This window comes from Salmo trutta, chromosome 22 (genome assembly GCF_901001165.1).
Source record: "Salmo trutta chromosome 22, fSalTru1.1, whole genome shotgun sequence".
NCBI lineage: Eukaryota > Metazoa > Chordata > Actinopteri > Salmoniformes > Salmonidae > Salmo > Salmo trutta.
The window spans coordinates 26,733,625-26,759,071 of record NC_042978.1 but is presented as its reverse complement, the minus strand read 5'-3'; the positions used below and the strand labels follow the sequence as shown (position 1 = coordinate 26,759,071).

The following is a 25,447-nucleotide window of genomic DNA, read 5'->3' as shown; positions in this document are numbered from 1 at the left end:
TGTTAGAATGTCTGTGTGAGAGGTTGGTGGTGGTTTTTACTGTTGGGATGTTTATAATGGGGTACAGGTATTCAAATAAGGAGAAGGCCAAATGCGTTTTGTTGAATTTTCTGTTTGCTCAGGCAAAGTTGTCCATTTGGCTAACAAGGAGGTACAGGGTCAAACCCTTTACTTTATTTAATGGGATGGTCTCTGCGCGCCTTAGGGTGGAATTTGAGTTCTATAAAATGATAAAAAGTGTGGAGATGTTTCAGGAGATGTGGTGTGTCGGTGGGTTGTCTGTATAGATGGGATAGACGTTTAAGATATACTGTTGTAGAAGTGGTGAGGTTTTGGTTATTGTGATGTGTGGTGTTGTTTTGTATCGTGGGGTAGAGGGCAAGGTGAGTATGGTACATGCATGCAGTACATTATATATTTTGGTGGTTAATTGTAAGGGGAGGGTGGTGAGGTTTTAATGAAATTAGAATGTTTCATAAAAAAAAACTGTCGCTCTCTGTGTGTTTGTATTTTCGTATAAACCTGTTTTTGCTTTGTCATTATGGGGTATTGTATGTAGATTGAGGAGGGAAAAAAACTATTTAAGAAGCACGGTTTGGCAGGTCATGTTTCGCAGAACGCCTGACTCAACCTTTGCCTCTCCCGAGCCTGTTGGGGAGTTGCAGCGATGAGACAAGATCATAATTGGAGAGAAAAAGGGGGTAAAATACACAAAAAGAAGAAAAGAAAACACACATATACGTCATTTAGCAACCGATCTTACGCAGAGCGACTTACAGTAGTGAGTGCATACATTTTCGTGCTGTGGGGCACACATACACAACCACCATAATCTGACCCTAGCTCCAAAGCAACAAAGCACAGAAAAATGTCACAGTGATGTGAATAACTCCAAGTTATTGTACCTACCAGCTACTACACCTCTCCTGAGAACTCCAGAAACCAGATGACTGTAGAATACTAGCACACAACCGCTACACTGCTGTACCAAGCCCAGAGAGGGGGGAAAAGAGAGAGACAGACACCACACAGCCCAGGGAGAAAGGAGGAGAGGAGAATGTCTGGGACTGTTAATTGGGGACTCATATGGCCTACCAGGTATCCAATCCAGGTCGTCTGTGTGTCTCCAGACTGTGTTAGCCCACTGAACTAAAGCCTGTGTTGGCTCTGAGAGCTGATGTGCGTCATTCAACATGGTAGTGGCAAAGCAGCAAGCGTCACATTCGCGTTGTCAGCATCAATTTGTATTGTATTTATTAAGGATCCCCATTAGCTAATGCCAATCATTATTCTGAAGACATAAATATCCTGCCTCATACGGTATATTATTCTTGATCCAAAATGGCGTAGCAGTCAGACGTTTGTTTTTGTCTTATCCCGTCCCGTGTATATACCGCTTTTCTTCATATATATTTTAATCTCACTTTCCTTCTACAGACTGAATATACTCTCCTGCAACCAGCCTCACCCAATGTGGTACAGATCTGCTATTTTTATACTTTAGAACCGGAACCCCCATCAGAAGCTAGTCAGCTAACTAGCTACCAGCTAGTAGTCAGTTAGCCACTGCTAGCGGTCCTCACCGTTAACTCGGACATCAGCCAGCCTCAACCCGGTCAATTCCTGCCAGTCTGTACAGCGCAATATCAACCCAGAGCATATCGGACTGATTTTTCTCTACCACATCTCCGGATTTCTACCGCAAGCTCTGAACCTTTACACCAGATCATCGCAGCTAGCTAGCTGCTATCCGAGTGGCTACTCCTGGCTAACGTCTCTGTCCCGAAGCAAGCACCAGTTAGCCTGGAGCTAGCCTCAAGCTAGGCCGATCTCCCAGCTAGCCAAAGAGGTCCACCAACCAATTCTTGGGCTACAATACCTCTTTTGCCAATTGGCCTGGACCCTTTACTGCCGACACGGAGCCCCGCTGATCCATCACGACTGGTCTGCAGACGTAACCGTCCGAGGTGGTTTCAACAGGCTATTCCATTGCGACGTCGCCGGATGCCCATCTGCTAGCCCCGGCCCGCTAGTTGTCTGAATCGCCTAGCATAGCAGCGACTAAGGAATTGGCTCCCTGACTCATCTAGTGCTACTCATTGGACCCTATGATCACTCGGCTACACATGCCTCTCCTTAATGTCAATATACCTTGTCTATTGCTGTTTTGGTTAGTGATTATTGTCTTATTTCACTGTAGAGCCCCTAGCCCTGCCCAATATGCCTTCTGTTCCACCCCACACACATGCGGTGACCTCACCTGGCATAACTGGTGCCTCTAGAGACACTCAATGCCTAGGTTTACCTACACTGTACTCACATCCTACCATACCATTGTCTGTACATTATGCCTTGAATCTATTCTTCCACGCCCAGAAAATTTGCTCCTTTTACTCTCTGTTCCAAACGCACTAGATGACCAGTTCTTATAGCCTTTAGCCGAACCTTAGCCTACTCCTCCTCTGTTCCTCTGGTGATGTAGAGGTTAACCCAGGCCCTGCAGCCCCCAGAACCACTCCCATTCCCCAGGCACTCTCATTTGTTGACTTCTATAAACATAAAAGCCTTGGTTTCATGCATGTTAACATTAGAAGCCTCCTCTCCAAGTGTGTTTTATTCACTGCTTTAGCAGCCCTGATGTCCTAGCCCTGTCTGAATGATGGCTTAGGAAGGCCACCAAAAATCCAAAAATGTTCATCCCTAACTATTGTTGCGGATGAATCAGAATTAGTTGGGTAACATAGATAATTAAGATGTCTTATCTGCATAATATGCTTATGTGATGTACTTGTTATTAGAATGTATCCCTTTGGACTCTGGTGTTGGCAGTTGCACTTCTTCCCTCAGCTGGGGCTCAGTCACTTGGGGCCCAGAGAGGGGAGAGGTCAGACTTGTCTTTTACATGTCTCTGGTGCTATGCAGAATATCAGAAAGGGAAGAAGACATGATGCAACATTGTCTTCATATGTGAATGTGTCTTTACCTATTCTTAAACCATGTGAAGGAATGGCGTGATTAATGGGGAACCAATTACTTGTCTCCACAATGTCTGTGCGCAAGTCACTCCCTCCTTTGGCATTGGGGGGAGGTGTATGGCAGTGTCTGGAACCATTGTATGTCCCCTCTGATGTTGCACTTATCCTGGGATATTGTATGACCTAGAGGCTCACTCCCCTCAGTGAGCTTGTCCAGGAGAGGGGTCAAGAAGTTTTACTTGAGATGGGAGTATCTAGAGTTGACAATTGAGTTATGCCATTGGATGAGTTGGTGTTTTTGTGCTATGAAGTACCAGGAACGAGATTAGAACCTTGTCTAGGAACCAAACTGAACAATAATTTATAGTGAATGCTATCTGGTTATGCGATACTCCTTTCTCATTATAAAGTCTTCCTTTGTGAACTGTTCCTAAATATCTGTGGTTTGTTATGTCGACTAGGGGGTGAATCTTGGCTATAAAAGATCTTTGTACTTTTGTGTTGTCACTCTCAACAGTTCATTAGAAATGGTGCATCGTTGAAAGTCAGTGCTATTGCAAAGCTCTTATTATTAGATATGTAGTTTAAGTATAACTCTGACTGGTGTGTGAAGTTTGTCTCTCTCCTCATTTGGTAATACAGAAATGAACCACCACACTATAACATCTTCTGACAAGATAGAACTGCCAAAGGGGGCAGAGTTGCAATCTTCTGCAGAGATAGCCTGCAGAGTTCTGTCATACTATCCAGGTCTGTGCCCAAACAATTTGAACTTCTACTTTTAAAAATCCACCTTTCCAGAAACAAGTCTCTCACTGTTGCCGCTTGTTATAGACCCCCTTCAGCCCCCAGCTGTGCCCTGGACACCATATGTGAATTGATTGCCCCCCATCTATCTTCAGAGTTCGTACTGTTAGGTGACCTAAACTGGGAAATGCTTAACCTGTCTGGGCTAGGGGGCAGTATTTTCACGGCCGGATGAAAAACGTACCCAATTAAAACAGGTTGGCCCAGAAACTAGAATATGCATATTATTAGTAGATTTGGATGGAAAACACTCTGAAGTTTCTAAAACTGTTTGAATGGTGTCTGTGAGTATAACAGAACTCATATGGCAGGCAAAAACCTGAGACAATTCCAAGCAGGAAGTGGAAAGTCTGAGAATTGTAGTTCTTCTTTTGACTCTCTATCGAAGCTACAGTGTCTGTGGGGGACGTTGCACTTCCTAAGGCTTCCATTGGCTGTCTAAAGCCTTCAGAAAGTGGTTTGAGCATTTTCCTGTCACTGGGCAGATAATAGGAGCTCAGTTACTGAGTGGTCTGCCTGGCAACAAAGGGATTGGATATGCGCGGTCACGCGAGCACGCCTTCTTTTTCTTCTTGAATGAATATGCGATTGTCCGGTTGGAATATTAGCGCAATTCTACGTTAAAAATACCATACAGATTGATTTTAAACAGCGTTTGACATGCTTCTAAGTACAGTAATGGAACATTTTGACTTTTCGTCTCTCGTTCGGTGCTCGCGCATTATGCTTTTGGATAAGTGATCTGTACGCACGAACAAAACTGAAGTATTTGTACATAAATATGGATTATTTCGAACAAAAACTACATTTCTTGTGGAAGTAGCAGTCCTGGGAGTGCATTCTGACGAAGACCAGCAAAGGTAAGAGAATATTTCTAATAATAATTCTGAGTTTAGGTTGCCCCGAACTTGGCGGGTGTCTGAATAGCTCACCGTGATGGCTGAGCTATGTACTCAGAATATTGAAAAATGTGCTTTCTCCGTAAAGCTATTTTAAAATCTGTCACAGCAGTTGCATCCAGGGGTAGTCTATCTATAATTCTTTAAATAATTGTTATATATTTTGTCAACGTTTATGATGAGTATTTTTGTAAATTGATGTGCACATTCACCGGACGTTTTGGTGGGAATACATTTTCTGAACATCACGCGCCAATGTAAAATGCTGTTTTGGATAAAAATATGAACTTTATCGAACAAAACATACATGTATTGTGTAACATAATGTCCTAGGAGTGTCATCTGATGAAGATCGTCAAAGGTTAGTGCTTCATTTAGCTGTGTTTTGGGTTTTATTGACACATGTCCTTGCTTGGAAAATGGCTGTGTGATTATTTTTGTCTATGTACTCTCCTAACATAATCTAATGTTTTGCTTTCGCTGTAAAGCCTTTTTGAAATCGGACAATGTGGTTAGATTAACGAGAAGTGTATCTCTAAAATGGTGTAAAATAGTTGTATGTTTGAGAAAGTTGAATTATGACATTTTGTTGTTTTTGAATTTTCCGCCCTGATATTTCACTGGCTGTGTCCCGCTAGTGTCCCACCTAGCCCATGAAGTTAACAAGCGTCCAAACGCACTTCAATGCCATACAACACTCCTTCCGTGGCCTCCAACTTCTTTTAAATGCTAGTAAAACTACAGTGAGGGGAAAAAGTATTTGATCCCCTGCGGATTTTGTAAATTTGCCCACTGACAAAGAAATGATCAGTCTATAACTTTAATGGTAGGTTTACTTGAACAGTGAGAGACAGAATAACAACAACAAAATCCAGAAAAACGCATGTAAAAAATGTTATAAAATGATAACCATTTTAATGAGGGAAATAAGTATTTGACCCCTCTGCAAAACATGATTTAGTACTTGGTGGCAAAACCCTTGTTGGCAATCACAGAGGTCAGACGTTTCTTGTAGTTGGCCACCAGGTTTGCACACATCTCAGGAGGGATTTTGTCCCACTCCTCTTTGCAGATCTTCTCCAAGTCATTAAGGTTTCGAGGCTGACGTTTGGCAACTCGAACCTTCAGCTATCTCCACAGATTTTCTATGGGATTGAGGTCTGGAGACTGGCTAGGCCACTCCAGGACCTTAATGTACTTCTTCTTGAGCCACTCCTTTGTTGCCTTGGCCATGTGTTTTGGGTCATTGTCATGCTGGAATACCCATCCACGACCCATTTTCAATGCCCTGGCTGAGGGAAGGAGGTTCTCACCCAAGATTTGACGGTACATGGCCCCGTCCATCGTCCCTTTGATGCGGTGAAGTTGTCCTGTCCCCTTAGCAGAAAAACACCCCCAAAGCATAATGTTTCCACCTCCATGTTTGACGGTGGGGATGGTGTTCTTGGGGTCATAGGCAGCATTCCTCCTCCTCCAAACACGGCGAGTTGAGTTGATGCCAAAGAGCTCCATTTTGGTCTCATCTGACCACAACACTTTCACCCAGTTGTCCTCTGAATCATTCAGATGTTCATTGGCAAACTTCAGATGGGCATGTATATGTGCTTTCTTGAGCAGGGGGACCTTGCGGGCGCTGCAGGATTTCAGTCCTTCACGGCATAGTGTGTTACCAATTGTTTTCTTGGTGACTATGGTCCCAGCTGCCTTGAGATCATTGACAAGATCCTCCTGTGTAGTTCTGGACTGATTCCTCAACGTTCTCATGTTCATTGCAGCTCCACGAGGTGAGATCTTGCATGGAGCCCCAGGCCGAGGGAGATTGACAGTTCTTTTGTGTTTCTTCCATTTGCGAATAATCGCACCAACTGCTGTCACCTTCTCACCAAGCTGCTTGGCGATGGTCTTGTTGCCCATTCCAGCCTTGTGTAGGTCTACAATCTTGTCCCTGACATCCTTGGAGCTCTTTGGTCTTGGCCATGTTGGAGAGTTTGGAATCTGATTGATTGATTGCTTCTGTGGACAGGTGTCTTTTATACAGGTAACAAACTGAGATTAGGAGCCCTCCCTTTAAGAGTGTACTCCTAATCTCAGCTCGTTACCTGTATAAAAGACACCTGTGAGCCAGAAATCTTTCTGATTGAGAGGGGGTCAAATACTTATTTCCCTCATTAAAATGCAAATCAATTTATAACATTTTTGACATGTGTTTTTCTTTATTTTTTGGTTTTTATTCTGTCTCTCACTGTTCAAATAAAACTACCATTAAAATTATAGACTGATCATTTCTTTGTCAGTGGGCAAACTTACAAAATCAGCAGGGGATGAAATACTTTTTTCCCTCACTGCAAATGCATGCTCTTCAACCAATTGTTGCCCGCACCCGCCCGCCCGACTAGCATCACTACTCTGGACGGTTCTTACTTAGAATATGTGGACAACTACAAATACCTAGGTGACTGGTTAGACTGTAAACTCTCCTTCCAGACTCACATTAAGCATCTCCAATACAAAATTAAATCTAGAATCGGCTTCCTATTTCACTTCAAAGCCTCCTTCACTCATGCTGCCAAACATACTATCGTAAAACTGACTATCTTACCGATCCTTGACTTCGGCGATGTCATTTACAAAACAGCCTCCAACACTACTCAGCAAACTGGATGTAGTCTGTCACAGTGCCATCCGTTTTGTCTCCAAAGCCCCAAATACTACCCACCACTGCGACCTGTATGCTCTCGTTGGTTGGCCCTCACTACATATTCGTCGCCAAACCCACTGGCTCCAGGTCATCTTTAAGTTATTGCGCAGTAAAGCCCCGCCTTATCTCAGCTCACTGGTCACCATAGCAACTACCCACCCATAGCACGCGCTCCACCAGGTATATTTCACTGGTCATCCCCAAAGCCAACACATCCTTTGGCTGCCTTTCCTTACAGTTCTCTGCTGCCAATGACTGGAATGAATTGCAAAAATCCCTGAAGATGGAATCTTATATCTCCCTCTCTAACTTTAAGCATCAGCTGTCAGAGCAGTTTACCGATCACTTTACCTGTACACAGCCCATCTGTAAATAGCACACCCAACTACCTCATCCTCATATTGTTATTTATCCTATTGCTCTTTTGCACCCCAGTATCTCTACTTGCACATCCTCATCTGCACATCTATCACTCCAGTGTTATTGCTAAATTGTAATTATTTCGCCTCTATGGCCTATTTATTGCCTTACCTCCCTACTCTTCTACATTTGCACACACTGTACATATATTTTTCTATTGTGTTATTGACTGTACGTTTGTTTATTCCATGTGTAACTCTGTGTTGTTTCTGTCGTACTGCTTTGCTTTACCTTGGCCAGGTCGCAGTTGTAAATGAGAACTTGTTCTCAACTGGCCTACCTGGTTAAATAAAGGTGACATTTTTTAAAATAATACTAATAATAATTCAGCCAAAGGACACACGACAGTCGCACGGACACACGGACACACAGACACAAACCTAACATCTCTATCGCTCACTCTATTTCTAGACGTGAGGCTGTAGATATGAAAGCTGTGTGTTGTGTTCTACAGGGAATACCCATTCTCATGTTTTAAGGGGAAAATAGAGATAAAACAGGTTATGTTATATGTTTATGTCTCCCATGTGCCTTCTTACTCTGTTACGATGTAAATTTGGACCAGTTCAGCCCTGTTTGTTCCTCTGCCGCCATCACACAGCCAGGAAACAGAAGCCTCTCCGTCAGACATGTGACTTTATTAGTTAACCAGTGTGTCCACCCTCTTTGCTTCCTCTCTTACCCAGGCAAGTCACCCTTGATGCAAGTCAGTATTTGATGTCCCTCCATGTCTGAGGACCTTGGGAGATGAAGTGAAAACCGTTCACTAGGGGCAACAGTGAGTGCTGTTACCTTCAAGTAGGCTTTGGTGTTGCAACGGTGTTGTGGAAGGGGATGGCAGATGGTTGTAAGGATCTGTCTCTGGTTACAAAGGTTGCATGTTCAAATCCAGTGATAGAAAGTTGTTTTTTATATTTTTGTTTTAAGCCTATCCCAAACCTTAACCCAGGGTTTCCAAAACTTGGTCCTCAGTCCCCAAGGAGTGCACATTTTTACCCTAGCACTACACAGCTGATTCAAATAATCAACTAATGATAAAGCTTTCATAATTTGAATCAGCTGTGTAGTGTTAGGGCAAAAAACAAAATGTTGCCTTTACCCTTACCATAACTATTAGGAGTTAATGCATAACCTTATGAATTCATAGTTAATGCCTAAACTTAACCTTGGAACAAAGCAGAGAAGTAACCAAACACTTTGAAATTTGGAACAACATAAAAATTTGATGTTCGAGATTTGGAGTTTTGAGTTCTTACATCTGCAACTGCAAATTTGATTTTCACTTGTGATTGATTTTCACATGTGAACTTGCAATTCCACATGTGAACGTGAGATTTTCACATGAGAAAGTACTTTGTGGATAGGATTGGCCACCCTGTGATGATCTGTTATAATACATTAGAGACTGAACTTCTCAAGTAGCCAACAGCAGGAGACACAACAGGCCAGCCTAAACAGGTGAGGGATATGCTGGATCTCTGGGTGGCGTGCAGGGACGCTCCTCAGTCTAAATATAGGAGTAGGAGCCAGTGGAGCAGAAGACTGGGGGTTAATGAGGGATGCAGTTATGCATTATTCACAATAGTTAATCACTGCTGTCCTGTCACACACAGTCACACACTACTGTCACATAGTGGAGAGGAATCCCACGAGAGGAGAGGGAGCTAAGGAGAGAAGAGGAAAGGTGTGGTATCATGGTGAGGTAGGTAATGAACAGCAGTGTGTCTCAATAACACAATCTAATCTAAAGTCCAAAGCACCCATTGGCCAGCGAAAAGAATTTACTCAGAGACAGAGTCAGTCATCACCCTCCTTTCCCTCATCACCGTCTCTCTCGCGCTCTCCCATTTTCATACTCATAGGTAGAGCAACTACACAGCACCTACACGTGTAGAAGAGTTGACACAGCTCCTCAAGGTTCACGGTAACAAATACTTCAGCTTGTCATCAAACAGCTGACAGAGTGACTATCATTCTGTTATCGCTTCTATAACCCATACACATCCACTACTGAAGAGCTCTCTCTCTCACACACACACACACACACACACACACACACGTTTGGCCCTCTGAGAGGAGTTATATACAGTCGGATTCTCTGGCAGATAGGATATGAGTCATTATTGGTCATTTGTGCTCAGGACATATTTGCATACTTGAAGTTCCAAGAATTGTACAAACACACACACAAACAAACACATATTGTGTGGACAAGGACAAACACACACACACACATCATGTATGCAGCGTGAATGATTAGGACATTCCCATTCTGAATTGTTTCACACTCAGTGTTTGAGCACCCTGTCCTCGGGAGGACTGTCACGTGAGTGTGTGTCGTTGTGTGTGTGTGTGTGTGTGTGTGAGTAGGTAATGATGGTGTAATAACGCAGAGTCCCACCTTGCCACAGAAAACACTCTCGTGGCCATCCATCATACTACCACTGCTAATGATAGTCATACATACTACTGATGGGGAGGGGGGAGAGAGAAGCAGGCAGCATGAAGAGAGGAGTAAATGTGCTGCCACAGACAGGTGGAGTGAAGGAGTGTGTCTGTGTGACTGGAATAGGCAATCAGACCCCCACCTCCCTCCCTTACACACTACAGTAATTAAAATCAAATCGTATTTGTCATGCGCGCCAAATACAACAGGTGTAGACCTTACAGTGAAATGCTTACTTACAGGCTCTAACCAACAGTGCAATTTTGAAGTTAAAAAAAGTATTTGGTGAACAATAGATAAGTAAAGAAATAAAAACAACAGTAAAAAAGACAGTGAAAATAACAGTAGCAAGGCTATATACAGTAGCGAGGCTATAACAGTAGCGAGGCTATATACAGGCACCGGTTAGACGGGCTGATTGAGGTAGTATGTACATGTAGATATGGTTAAAGTGACTATACATATATGATAAACAGAGAGTAGCAGTAGCGTAAAAGAGGGGTTGGCGGGTGGTGGGTGGCGGGACACAATACAGATAGTCCGGGTAGCCAATGTGCGGGGGCACTTGTTGGTCGGGCTAATTGAAGTAGTATGTACATGAATGTATAGTTAAAGTGACTATGCATATATGATAAACAGAGAGTAGCAGCAGTGTAAAAGGAGGGGTTGGGGGGGGGCACACAATGCAAATAGTCCGGGTAGCCATTTGATTACCTGTTCAGGACGTCTTATGGCTTGGGGGTAAAAACTAGTAGAGAGAACAGTCTATGACTGGGGTGGCTGGGGTCTTTGACAATTTTTAGGGCCTTCCTCTGACACCGTCTGGTGTAGAGTTCCTGGATGGCAGGCAGCTTAGCCCCAGTGATGTACTGGGTGGTACGCACTACCCTCTGTAGTGCTTGCGGTCGGAGGCCGAGCAGTTGCCGTACCAGGCAGTGACGCAACCAGTCAGGATGCTCTTGATATTGCAGCTGTAGAACCTTTTGAGGATCTGAGGACCCATGCCAAATCTTTTTAGTCTCCTGAGGGAGAATAGGCTTTGTCGTGCCCTCTTGACGACTGTCTTGGTGTGTTTGGACCATTCTAGTTTGTTGGTGATGTGGACACCAAGGAACTTGAAGCTCTCAACCTGCTCTACTACAGTCCCATTTATGAGAATGGGGGCGTGCTCGGTCCTCCTTTTCCCGTAGTCCACAATCATCTCCTTGGTCTTGGTTACGTTGAGGGATAGGTTGTTATTCTTGCACCACCCGGCCAAGTTTCTGACCTCCTCCCTATAGGCTGTCTCGTCGTTGTCGGTGATCAGGCCTAACACTGTTGTGTCGTCTGCAAACTTAGTGATGGTGTTGGAGTCGTGCCTGGCCATGCAGTCGTGGGTGAACAGGGAGTACAGGAGGGGACTGAGCACGCACCCCTGAGGGGCTCCAGTGTTGAGGATCAGCGTGGCAGATGTGTTGCTACCTACTCTCACCACCTGGGGTGGCCCGTCAGGAAGTCCAAAACCAGTTGCAGAGGGAGGTGTTTAGTCCCAGGGTCCTTAGCTTAGTGATGAGTTTTGAGGGTACTATGGTGTTGAACGGTGAGCTGTAGTCAATGAATAGCATTCTCATGTAGGTGTTCCTTTTGTCCAGGTGGGAAAGGGCAGTGTGGAGTGCAATAGAGATTGCATCATCTGTGGATCTGTTTGGGCGGTATGCAAATTGGAGTGGGTCTAGGGTTTCTGGGATAATGGTGTAGAGGTGAGCCATTACTAGCCTTTCAAAGCACTTCATGGCTACGGACGTGAGTGCTACAGGTCTGTAGTCATTTAGGAAGGTTGCCTTAGTGTGGTTGGGCACAGGGACTATGGTGGTCTGCTTGAAACATGTTGGTATTACATACTCAATCAGGGACATGTTGAAAATGTCAGTGAAGACACCTTACAGTCGGTCAGCACATGCCCAGAGCATGGTAATCCGTATGGCATGGTAATCCGTCTGGCCCTGCAGCCTTGTGAATGTTGACCTGTTTAAAGGTCTTACTCACATTGGCTACGGAGAAATTAGGGAGAACTGATTTAAGTTTCCCTGCATTAAAGTCTCCGACCACTAAGAGCGCCGCCTCTGGGTGAGCGGTTTCCTGTTTACTTATTTCCTTATACAGCTGACTGAGTGCGGTCTTAGTGTCAGCATCTGTCTGTGGTGGTAAATAAACAGCCACGAAAAGTATAGCTGAAAACTCTCTAGGCAAATAGTGTGGTCTGCAGTTTATCACAATATACTCTACTTCAGGCGACCAAAATCTAGACTTCCTTAGATTCCGTGCACCAGCTGTTGTTTACAAATATGCACAGACCGCTCCCCCTCGTCTTACCGGAGTGAGCTGTTCTATCTTGCCGGTGCAGCGTATATCCCGCTAGCTGAATATCCATGTTGTCATTCAGCCACGATTCCGTGAAACATAGGATATTACAGTTTTTGATGTCCCGTTGGTAGGATATTCGTGATCGTACCCCGTCTAATTTATTGTCCAATGATTGCACGTTGGCGACTAATATTGACGGTAACGGCAGCTTTCCCCCTCACCTTCTGTGAATCCTTACGAGGCACCTCGCTCTGTGTCCTTGGTACCTGCGTCTCTTCCTCTTGCAAATAACTGGGATGTTGGCCTTGTCGGGTGTTTGGAGAATGTCCTGTGCGTCCTGCTTGTTGAAGAAAAAATCTTTGTCTAGTCTGAGGTGAGTGATTGTTGTCCTGATATGCAGAAGCTCTTTTTTGCCATAACATACGGTTGCAGAAACATTATGTACAAAATAAGTTACAAATAACGTGAAAAAACCCACATAATAGCACAATTGGTTGGGCGCCCGTAAAACTGCTGACATTTCTTCCGGCGCAATTTTCTACAGTGTTCATTATAATGTAAACAGTCGTCCAAAGAGGAAGGATCATAGCTAGCTGGTTCCTGTTATAAAAAGGCTGAGAAACATTGATCTAAAATCCTCCCTCCCCTGCTCTCCTTCCTCCTCCCAGTTACACCCTCAGAGGTGAAAGAGAAACACTGTGGTGAGCTTTCTACCTCTACCTTTTCTCTCTTCTTCCCTCTCTCACTCTGCTACCATCTGTACAGTAACAGGTGTGTGTGACTGATGTGTTCCCTGTAGCATTGCCTGCAGCAGCACAGTCTCTAGAGACCTGTCTCTATTATCTCTACATCTAATATCTCCTCTCTACCGCTTTCTCTCACTATCGCTTTCTCTCGGCCGGTTCTGCGACTCGAGGACTGGTGTGAATTGTGTTATTGGAGGCGGGCTGTGTGTGTGTGTGTGTGTGTGTGTGTGTGTGTGTGTGTGTGTGTGTGTGTGTGTGTGTGTGTGTGTGTGTTTGACAGCCATGTGTCACTCTCTGTGGTGGAGTTTAATTAATTTGTGCCACCTGAGTGTCTTGAGTCTGTGTGTGTGTGTGTGTGTGTGTGTGTGTGTGTGTGTGTGTGTGTGTGTGTGTGTGTGTGTGTGTGTGTGTGTGTGTCGTCTGCACCGTGCACATCTCGTTAGTCTCACAGGTGAGTAATTAAACACACCGAAACACCTGGATCTGTTTCTCCTCTCCTCCTTCGTTCCTTCCCTCCCTCCTCCTATCCGTCTTCCCCTTCCTCATTGCCCCCTCCTGTCATCTTAGTTAGAGCCACACCCCTGAGATCTCCCTGGTCCAATCACAACACAGACACAGGATGGCTCCTCCTCATTGAGATGTCACCAGTTAATACTGGCTCTAACCTTAACCTCCTCCTCGCTCCTCCTCTCCTCTCTTCCTCTCCTCCTCTCCTCTCCTGTCCTCTCCACTGTAGTCTCTCCCCCTTTAGTCTCTCCTCTCATTTCTCCTCCACTCTTCCTCTCTCCTGTCCTCTCTCTTCCTCTCGCTTCCTCCTCTTCTGTCCTGTCCTCTCTCTGACTCTACTCTTAACTTCTCTCCTTATCTCATCTCCTCCTCTCCATCTCCACCTATCCTCTCCTCATCTCCACCTCTCCATCTCCACCTCACATCTCCACCTCTCCTCATCTCCACCTCTCCTCATCTCCACCTCTATCTCTCCTCATCTCCACCTCCCCATCTCCTTTCCTCTCCTCTCCCCTCCTATCCGTTTGTCTATTCTGTACGTGTGTACAATGTGCATCTGGAGGAAACATGTACACACGCACAGAAGATCCAACAGAAACCGCTGTGCAATATGAAACTCTGAAGGCCACATTCAATGCTACTGCCTGTATATCTGAGCTGTCTTATACACAGCAGGAGACACAATGCAGACTAAACTGGTGTTCCCTGTTTTGAAGGAGGAGGAGGAATGCCACTGTACAAACACCGACCCTGAGGACAGGAGGGATGGAGTGAGGGATGGCGGAGTGGAGGGGGTACAGAGTTAGGGTTATGTTACGGAAAAAGAGGATAAGAGGCAGAAGTCAGACTAATAAGACAGAGGTCACAAAAGATGAGAGAGAGAGAGAGAGAGACACACACAGAGAGAGAGACTGTTCCTTCGTTCCTTCCCTCCCTCCTCCCATCAGTCTTCTCCTTCCTCATTGCTCCCTCCTGCCATCTTAGTTAGAGCCACACCCCTGATATTTCCCTGGTCCAATCCCAACACAGATGCAGGATGGCTCCTCTACCACCGGTACTGTACTGTAGGTAATATGTAATCAATGAGACTCAGCACTTTAAAGGCATAACAGGGTGTTAGAGTCAAGGATGTGTGTGTGCGCTCATGTGCATACGTGTGTGTGATACACGTCTGTGTAAATCAGTCAGGGTGAGCAGTAAAAGGGTGATTTAAGACAGACTCAGAGCTCTGCAGGTCCATTGACATTGAGATGTCACCAGTTAATACTAACTCTAACCTTCACCTCCTCCTCCTCTCTCATCCTCTCCTCTTCCTCTCTTCTCCTCTCCTGTCCTCTCTCTCCTCCCCTCCTCCTCCTGTAGTCTCTCCTCCTCTCCTGTCCTCCCTCTTCCCCTCTCCTCCTCTCCTGTCCCCTCTCTCCTCCTCCTCTTCTGTCCTATCCTCTCTCTGACTACTCTTAACTTCTCTCCTTTCCTCATCTCATCTCCACCTCTCCTCCCCATCTCTCCTCTCCATCTTCACCTCTCCATCTCCACATCTCCACCTGTCCATCTTCGCCTCTCCTCATCTCCACCTCTCCTCATCTCCACCTCTCCATCTCGCCTCATCTCCACCTCGCCTCATCTCCACCTCTCCACCTCTATCTCTCCTCATCTCCACCTCCCCATCTCCTTTCCTCTCCTCTCCCCTCCTATCCGTTTGTCTATTCTGTACGTGTGTACAATGTTCATCTGGAGGAAACATGTACACACGCACAGAAGATCCAACAGAAACCGCTGTGCAATATGAAACTCTGAAGGCCACATTCAAAGCTACTGCCTGTATATCTGAGCTGTCTTATACACAGCAGGAGACACAATGCAGACTAAACTGGTGTTCCCTGTTTTGAAGGAGGAGGAGGAATGCCACTGTACAAACACCGACCCTGAGGACAGGAGGGATGGAAGAAGGGATGGAGTGAGGGATGGCGGAGTGGAGGGGGTACAGAGTTAGGGTTATGTTACGGAAAGGGAGGATAAGAGGCAGAAGTCAGAGTAATAATAGAGGTCACAAAAGACGAGAGAGAGAGAATCCTCTGGAGGGAAGTCCATTCCTTTGGCCCAGCCAGCCAGCTCTCTCTCCCTTTTCTTCTTTAATTTCTTCATCCCCCCATCTCCCCCTCCTCTCTCTCTGTCTTGCAGCCAGCAGAAGCTCTCCTCTGGGACATGTAACAAAACCAGCCCCTCCAGTCCCCCCTCCTCTCAATGAATACATTATCTTTTGTGTTCTTGAATAAAGAGAAAATGCCAAAATAACAGCCACCTCTCTCCTCTCTACACGACAGGATAAAAGGACTGAATAAAAACAGGAATTAGAATGTAGTTTATAAACCTTTGTTTTACTCTTCCCTCCAACACTTTTTAATGTCATACAGAGCATGTAATACCTCTGGGGTCTACCAGGGCACAGCGCAAGGTGTGTGTGTGTGTGTGTGTGTGTGTCTGTGGTACTGTCATGGGCAGGAGAGGGGGTACTTTGGGCTAAATGAGGATGTAGGAAAACATGAGTTAATTAACGTGTTAATGTGCTGTAAATCCTGTGTACACTACTAGGTCTCAGAGAGAGGGAGGAAGAGGAAAAGGGGGGAGAGAAAGGGGAGGAGGAGGAGATTAGAGAGGAGTAGAGAAAGAGGAGGAGGGAGGAGGAAGAGGATAAAGGAGAGGAAGAAGATGGGAAGGTGGAGGGAAAAGACAGACATTGTATTCCACCTCTCTCCCTCTCTTTATCCCTCTGTAAAGTAGTGTGTATGATGAGCTGAAATGGCACCTGGTATGACTGAGTAAGAGAATCTCCACTTCAAACTAGAGCCTCTCTGAAGCATCAATATGGGCAGAGAGAGACAAAGAGAGGGGGGAATACTTCACTCCTTCCTTGACATCTCCTTTTCCCTTGCTCTCTCTCCCTACATTTGAGTCATTAGAAGAATATTACATATATCTCTACCCCTCTCTCTCTTTTTCAATTCAAATGACAAGTTACATTGCATCCGACAGCATGGTACATTAACAATTTAATTTGAATTGCCGTTTCTCTGATTCCATTTGGCCTCCTGTCCCTGTTCAACTCAGCTCAGCTCAGCTCAACCTGCCTCCGTCAGATGAGAGGAAGGGTGTCTGGCAACTGAGAGGATAGGGTGGGTGGGGGAGCAAGACAGGAGGGAGGGGAGGGGAGAGAGAGAGAGAAGAGATAGACGGGAGTGTAGTCATCCCATTTCCAAACACTCAGTAATACAATGTGATCCCCTCACACACAGACACTTACCCAAACCTCAGCATAGCAAACATTATTTCAAACATTTTGATTCCACACGGCCAATCGAACAACAAGGAACATTATTTAATAAAGTGCAGTTTAAGAAAATCATTCACTCACTGAAATTATACTGTATGTGCATTAAATCTGATAGCAACGGGCCATTACACACACACACACACTGTTAGAGTAATTGCAGCTAAGAGCATGAACATGAAATTGCAGGAGGAGAGTAGGCTGAGACTCAGCTCAAGCACACGAGGAGTTAAGCACAGTGTGTGTGTGTAAAGGGTTAGGGAAGCCCTGTGATACTGTCCAGTGTTGTCTATTTGGCTTGGAGAGAGAGGTAGAGGGACGGAGGTAGAGTGAGGGAGAGAGAGAGAGGTTGTGTGCTGCACTGCTGCTGCTGTTAATACTGTGCAACAAACAGATTGTGAGTATTTAATCTGATTACATATTACAATATAGTCAGATTAATAGTCTCTCTCTCTCTCTCTCTCTCACTCACTCACTCACTCACTCACTCACTCACTCACTCACTCACTCACTCACTCACTCACTCACTCACTCTAACTATACCGTCTCTTTGATTGTCTAACGTTAGCCCAGGGGTGGCCAACTCTCCTTCTGCACACTTGATTTGACTAATCAATGTCCTGATGAGCAGCTCAATAGCTCAATCAGACGTGTTAGAGCAGGGCAGGCGCAAAAACCTGCACATCCCTTACCTCTCCTGCTCTCTCACAGCTCACCTGCCTATAGCCAGACAATCACTGATGCCAGTCCTTTAAAATATACACACACACACACCCAGCAGCCCCCCATTACCGCGGTACCATAAGTATCAGAGGAGAATGGCTGGTGCTTTTATTCTCTCATCCTGCCTCTCCTCCTGTAAAGGTATTCCTCTGTCTAATTAAGGAGCTGGGAATGTTACACACACCAAGCCAGGATCAATGTTACACACACACCAAGCCCAGCCCTGTGGGAGAACTGTACAGAACTCAGCCCTATGGGAGAACTGTACAGAACTCAGCCCTGTGGGAGAACTGTACAGAACCCAGCCCTATGGGAGAACTGTACAGAACTCAGCCCTATGGGAGAACTGTACAGAACTCAGCCCTATGGGAGAACTGTACAGAACCCAGCCCTATGGGAGAACTGTACAGAACTCAGCCCTGTGGGAGAACTGTACAGAACCCAGCCCTATGGGAGAACTGTACAGAACTCAGCCCTATGGGAGAACTGTACAGAACTCAGCCCTATGGGAGAACTGTACAGAACTCAGCCCTATGGGAGAACTGTACAGAACCCAGCCCTATGGGAGAACTGTACAGAACCCAGCCCTATGGGAGAACTGTACAGAACTCAGCCCTATGGGAGAACTGTACAGAACTCAGCCCTATGGAAGAACTGTACAGAACTCAGCCCTATGGGAGAACTGTACAGAACCCAGCCCTATGGGAGAACTGTACAGAACCCAGCCCTATGGGAGAACTGTACAGAACCCAGCCCTATGGGAGAACTGTACAGAACCCAGCCCTATGGGAGAACTGTACAGAACTCAGCCCTATGGAAGAACTGTACAGAACTCAGCCCTATGGGAGAACTGTACAGAACCCTACCGACATAATGTCCTTTATATATTAACAAGTCCCCTGAAGGCCTCACACTGCTTCTGAATAGATTACAATGAGAGAGAAAGAGAGAGAGAGAGAGAGACAGACAGAGAGAGAGAGAGACAGAGAGAGAGATAGCGACGGAGACAGAGAGAGAGCGACGGAGACAGAGAGAGAGAGAGAGCGACGGAGACAGAGAGAGAGAGAGAGACCGAGAGATACTTGTGTTTCTTTGAGGGTTTCTACACAATGCTCTCTGCGTTTCTATGGTGACCTGAAGCTGCCTGCTGGGCCCACAAAGACTGAAGTAAGAGGCCTCAAATGCACGAGCACACACACACACACAAACACACACACACACACACACACACACACACACACACACACACACACACACACACACACACACACACACACAGGACTGGTTTCTAAAGTAGCTTCAAAGGTTCCAGAGGCAGACCAGGTAACCTGAGAGGTGAGGAGACAAGTGGAAGGACTGAAACATCTACAGACAAACCAAAACACAGAGACACTCACACGCAGGCACACACACACATTACTGACTAGGTAAGAGCTGGCAGGAAGAGCGCGAGAGGTAACACTGTAGAGGTGTGACAACACCTCACTAATAGCTAGCTCTGATTCATCCTGAGACACACACACACACACAACACTTTACTAATAGCTAGCTAGTGGTGAATCCTCCACAATGGATTGCAAGACAGAGGAAGTGACAAAAAGAGAGAGCAATGAAGAAGAGTGTAAAACCTGAGAGAATGTTTTCCCACAGTGATACCAGGGTCTATATTCCCCATTATATCTGTTTTCTATGTCCATCAATCACATATTTCCTTTTGAGAAGACGCTCCATTAACATGACCCTCCTTTGACCAATCACACCTTAGAAATACGTTACCATGGTAGCAAGGGAGCTTTGGCCTTGGTGGAGCTTCTGGCTGAGGGAAGTGTGTGTGTGTTGGTGATTTGTCTCCTGTCACACACACATACACTCACTCACACACCCTAACTCTGGGGCGAAAGAGAAATGTGTGGTCTGCCTTCTGTCATATCCCATCAGCCTCCATTTCTCTTTACCAAATGAGGCGTTGTGAAGTGGACAACATGCCGTCCCACACTGCACACCCCTCATCCTACCAAACACTCACGTGTAGCACATGGGGATGTGTGAAACTTATTCCTCAGCCTGAAGTGTCCCCACTTTCACCAGCGAATAGTTAGCTTTTCACTGGTAAGACGTTTGGGTGGTCACATGTGCTAGCAAGGAAGAGGTCCTGGGTGCGAGCCGAATCAGGAGGAAGTGGTACTCGCTAAGCAAGCAGCGTGACGTCCTTTAGGCACGCACAGAGGGGATTGAACAGAAACAGACGCAGGTAGTTGCCTGCATGGGTGAAGACTTAGTGGACAGATTCTGTGAAGCGCTAGAGCAAGACTGAGGAGCAGCTATAGCTCTAGTGTGTGTGTGTGTGTGTGTGTGTGTGTGTGTGTGTGTGTGTGTGTGTGTGTGTGTGTGTGTGTGTGTGTGTGTGTGTGTGTGTGTGTGTGTGTAGCCGTTTCATGATTAATGCGGCTCTCAGCTGCAGCGGAGCCATGCACAGACCGACTGGGATGCCCATTCACAAGATCTTTCTCTCTATCCTACCTTCTCTCTATCCTCTATCCTATTCTCTCTCTCTCCACCTCTCTCCCCCCTAGCCCCTGACAGAGTAGTATTCATTACATTTCTCCTCCAGTAGCTGATCAATATCAGAACAGCCCAGTTACACTTCAACTCATTCTCCTCAAGGCAGGATTCAGCACAGAGGTCATTCAACAGCCTGAGAGAGGAAAAGAGAGAGGCTCCCTAACTTGACGTGGTAGAACACCAAGTAGAACCCGACTGCCTTAATATGGAAGCTAGACGATTTAGAGACATCTGATCATTTTGTGGAAAAACATTGTCATCTTTTAAGAATAACAAGGAGGCCATACACGATTTCCACAGGAATGTATAGACAACAGTGAGAAAGCACAGGAATATCCGCATACACACACTCACTCACGCACACATGCACGCTCACTGAAATATGTCAATGCAGCAAACAATTGCCTGCTCTCTCCCCATTTCTGTAACACACACGCACAGTCGCGCGCGCGCGCACACACACACACACACACACACACACACACACACTATGAGAGTAATTTCTACACACTGTAAAGTCTAAAGCTTACTTTTAAAGACTTTCTTTTCCAACCATTAAACCCTGATGCAGCAGCAGTGGAGATCTGCGCTGCAGTGAATATTATAAAACATTATTCTACAGGCTGTCTGTCTGGAAAAACATCCGATTTACAAAACACCTGCCATGCACTACATTCTGCAGCGATATTTCTATGCTAATCTGCGTAAAACTAAAGCTTTCATTTCGTCCAAATGCCTTTTCATCACTGGTTTACCTTCTTACTGCCGGTCCGAGATTGAGTAGGACTATTGTTAGTTCCCATTCTGCTGCGAGGTTACAATCCAACAACCATCCAGGTTATTCCCAACATCCACAAACAAGGTTTCAGAAGCGGCGGTTATCCACTTTCCCATCCCAAGGATAGTGACTGAATCCCGCCTACATCCCACTACCCCGATATATAAAAAAAAAAAAACAGTGTCAGGATTTCCTATTTCCGCGCGTAATTTCCCTTTATTCTAGCCCCCCTATTTTCGTGGTTACCTCTCTCTCTCTCTCCTTCCCTCTGTTCGGCTGCCGCTGAAGTTGCCTAGTTACCTCTCTCTGTAGGGTAGCTCAGAACGCCAGGGCAGACAGCCAATCAGAAAGCAGGGTTAACTATTTTTCTGCTGGGCCGTCCTGGTTTCGTGGTTTCAGGGGAAAGTGAGAGAGTGTGTGGAGGGAGGTAAAAAAAAAAGAGTATCAAAAACCGAGATGCGTAAGAAAACTGAAAGTAAAGAGAGAGAGTTGCATGGATGAGAGTTAAAAAAAACAGATAGAAATGTCAAAACAACACTAGAACAGCACATCTGAATTTGTCTGGAGTGAGGAAAGTGAAATATATTGTGTGGGGTGTTTATAATCAGAGTTGGCTGACAAATACAGGTCATAGAAAAACATTTTGAACCTTAATCGATGCAAGGTGGATTTTTAAATCTAGTTATGATGGTTCATCACAAATACTTCCGCTTAAGTTTGGTACATTTCCCTGTTTTAAACATAAATCAATCCCAAAAGCCTTGTTACAGTGTTTGTATTCAAGATCAGGACTTTATATACAGCTATTAGCATTCAGCAGTAAATTGACTAGAAAATGCCAACCGGAGTGCGAATTATACCGTGACATTCAGGCGGTCTCTATGTTTTTAACGGGAAATCCTATGTCTGCGTGGACAAACATCTTTTATGTGCTTTATAGCAAAGATATGTAATTTAACTGTAAAAATGTATTACCGTTAATGTGTCATGAACACAACCAGATTATATTTTTATCTGATTGTCAAACAAATCTCTTCAAAAAGTAGGTTAAATTGATTACCTGCGCACGTTCTTCTACTCCAAAGAAAGTCCAGCAGCCGGACAGTGCACTGTGCACCCGCCATTTGAATGAGAAGGGACATCTATTTTCAAACATCGTAAGTGTAATGACATTCCGCCTACAAAGTGGTGTGTATTCATGGATGCCAGGCTTCCCCAAAAATGTTTTCAATAAAAAAGGAAACAAACGAATAAAATGATTTCTCATTCGTGTCTATCCATGTATAGTCCTTTCCTTAAATGTGCTTTTTCACCAGAGAAAGCACCCGAGCGAGGCAAACAGCGGCCCTCTGTCTGGCCAAAAATAATATGGCATGCCATATTATTTTTTGCCAGACAGCATCAGATACATGGCTACACATTAGTTTCAGTAGATCGAGAGACGCTGTTTCGCTCTCTCTGATTCGTTTCCCGGTGAGATTGATGAATAAAAATATATATCTTATCGGTATTTGTCAAATTCTTTGTAAACAACAGGTGTACACTAACAGTGAAATTCACACTTAATGGCCTTTCCCAACAATGCAGAAAGAAAGAAAATAGAACAATACTAGAAAGTAAAACACTTAAAAATAAAAGTAATGATAAGTACACAATGAGTAACAATAACTTGGCTATATACACAGGGTACCAGTACAGAGTGGATGTGCAGGGATACGAGGTAATTGACATAGATATGTACATATAACTAGGAATAAAGTGACAGATAATAAACAGTAGCAGCAGCGTATGTGATGAGTCAAAAACGTTAGTGCAAAGAGCATCAACACAGATAGTTAAATAGTTAACCAAATAGCTCCGCGGACTTACAATTTAGCAGTCTTATGGCTTGGTGATAGAAGCTGTTCACGGTCCTGTTGGCTTGGTGATAGAAGCTGTTCAGGGTCCTGTTGGCTTGGTGGTAGAAGCTGTTCAGGGTCCTGTTGGCTTGGTGATAGAAGCTGTTCAGGGTCCTGTTGGCTTGGTGATAGAAGCTGTTCAGGGTCCGGTTGGCTTGGTGATAGAAGCTGTTCAGGTTCCTGTTGGCTTGGTGATAGAAGCTGTTCAGGGTCCTGTTGGCTTGGTGATAGAAGCTGTTCAGGGTCCTGTTGGTTCCAGACTTGGTGCATCGGTACTGCTTGCTGTGCGGTAGCAGAGAGAACAGTCTATGACTTGGGCGCCTGGAGTCTTTGACAATTTTTTGGTCCTTCCTCTGATACTGCCTGGTATAGAGGTCCTGGATGTCAGAGAGCTCGGCCCCAGTGATGTACTGGGCCGTATGCGCTACCCTCTGTAGCGCCTTGCGGTCTGATGCCAAACAGTTGCCATACCAGGCGGTGATGTAGCCAGTCAAGATGCTCTCTATGGTATAGCTGTAGATCTTTTTTAGGATCTGAGGGTCCTGCTAAATCTTTTCAGCCTCCTGAGGGGGAAGAGGCGTTGTCGTGCCTTCTTCACGATTGTGTTGGTGTTTGTGGACCATGATAGATCCTTAGTGATGTGGACACTGAGGAACTTGAAGCTCTCAACCCGCTCCACTACAGCCCTCTGTTGGGGATCCAGGGTGTCTGGGATGATGTTGTTGATGTGAGCCATGACCAGCCTTTCAAAGCATTTCATGGCTACAGATGTGAGTGCTACGGGGAGATAGTCATTTAGACAGGTTATCTTGGCATTTTTGGAGACTTGCTGTCTGTGCACATCTTGGTCAAAATGATCAATATATTCAGAGACGACCTATCTGTACTCTGGGGGGACCACTGGGGTCGGCAATCAGATTTACGGGGGGGGGGGGCGTGGCCTGGATACTCACTGGATACGCCACTGATTGGAACCCACTGGGCACAGACCTAAATTCAACATCTATTCCACGTTGGTTCAACGTAATTTCATTAAAATGGCGTGGAAACAATGTTGATTTAACCATTGTGTGCCCAGTGGGTAGTATTCCAAGCCAAACTTCACAGAGATGTAGTCTTCCCTACCACCTCTCAAACAGAATATTTTTCCCTGATGTTTTTCACCTTCCTAATATTGAGTTGCACCTCCCAGCCTCAGCCTACACTGATTTAAGTGGATTTAACAAAAGACATCAATAAGGCATCATAGCTTTCACCTGGATTCACCTGGTCAGTCTATGCCATGGAAAGAGCAGGTGTTCTCAATGTTTTGTATAGTCAGTGTATATACATAGCTCTTCTGCTTTATATCTCCCCTCTCTACTCATCTCTCTCTCTCTCTCTCTCTCTCTCTCTCTCTTCCTGTATCTTTCTACATTGACTTCCCTCTTTCTTTAGCGTTCTCTCTAAGCTTGGTTGAACAGATAACTCTGAGATGCTCTCTCACACACACACACACACACACACACACACACACACACACACACACACACACACACACACACACACACACACACACACACACACACACACACACACACACAGACACACACACACACACACACACACACACACACACACACACACACACACACACACACACACGTCTCCTGTAGTAATCTGTGGGATTCTCCAGATGGAAGCTGTCTGTCTCCTGTAGCAACATCCTGGTCAGCTCCCACATTCTGTTTACACATACACACACAGACACACTGTTACTCACAGGATTATAATTCCTTAACACACGCTCACACACACACATCCAGATCACAAAGCCTCAGATCTGACCTATAACACCAATCCAAGGGTTTCAGGTGTTTATGGTTGGATAGGACATGAGTTGGAGGTTAAAATAACCATCAGTCAAACCCTCAATATGGCAGTCAGATTACTCTGTGTAACCCAGTCAAGGATTACCACTGTGGAACCAGATTTCCAACACATGTCACAATGACACACAAAGACATCGTAGACCAATACGCCTGCTGGCCTTGTGTCCTGTTGTTAGTCAGTCTGTCTGTCTATCAGCTGATTAGTCAGTCTGACTGACTGATACATACATCGATCAGTCTGGAGGTGACTGGTTAGTGAGGAGATTACAGTTACCATGGTGTGTGTGTGTGTGTGTGTGTGTGTGTGTGTGTGTGTGTGTGTGTGTGTGTGTGTGTGTGTGTGTGTGTGTGTGTGTGTGTGTGTGTGTGTGTGTGTGTGTGTGTGTGTGTGTGTGTGTGTGTGTGTGTGTGTGAAGGACAGGCAGCGGTGAGGACAGGTCAGTGGG

At 45.3% G+C, this 25,447-nt stretch overlaps 1 protein-coding gene across 7 annotated transcripts in view; it reads right to left on the bottom strand.

The window, feature by feature from the left end:
- Positions 1 to 25,447, bottom strand: part of LOC115158478 (disabled homolog 1) — a 268,501-nt gene that overhangs the window by 79,588 nt on the left and 163,466 nt on the right. For 6 of the 7 annotated variants that reach the window (XR_003868675.1, XM_029707464.1, XM_029707467.1 and 3 more), the window contains exon 1: positions 21,210 to 21,475. The exons of the other annotated variant lie outside the window; for it this stretch is intronic. The gene's annotated coding sequence lies outside the window, so the exon portion shown is untranslated. Of the gene's footprint in view, positions 1 to 21,209; positions 21,476 to 25,447 lie in introns of those variants that run through there. 7 annotated transcript variants of the gene reach the window in all.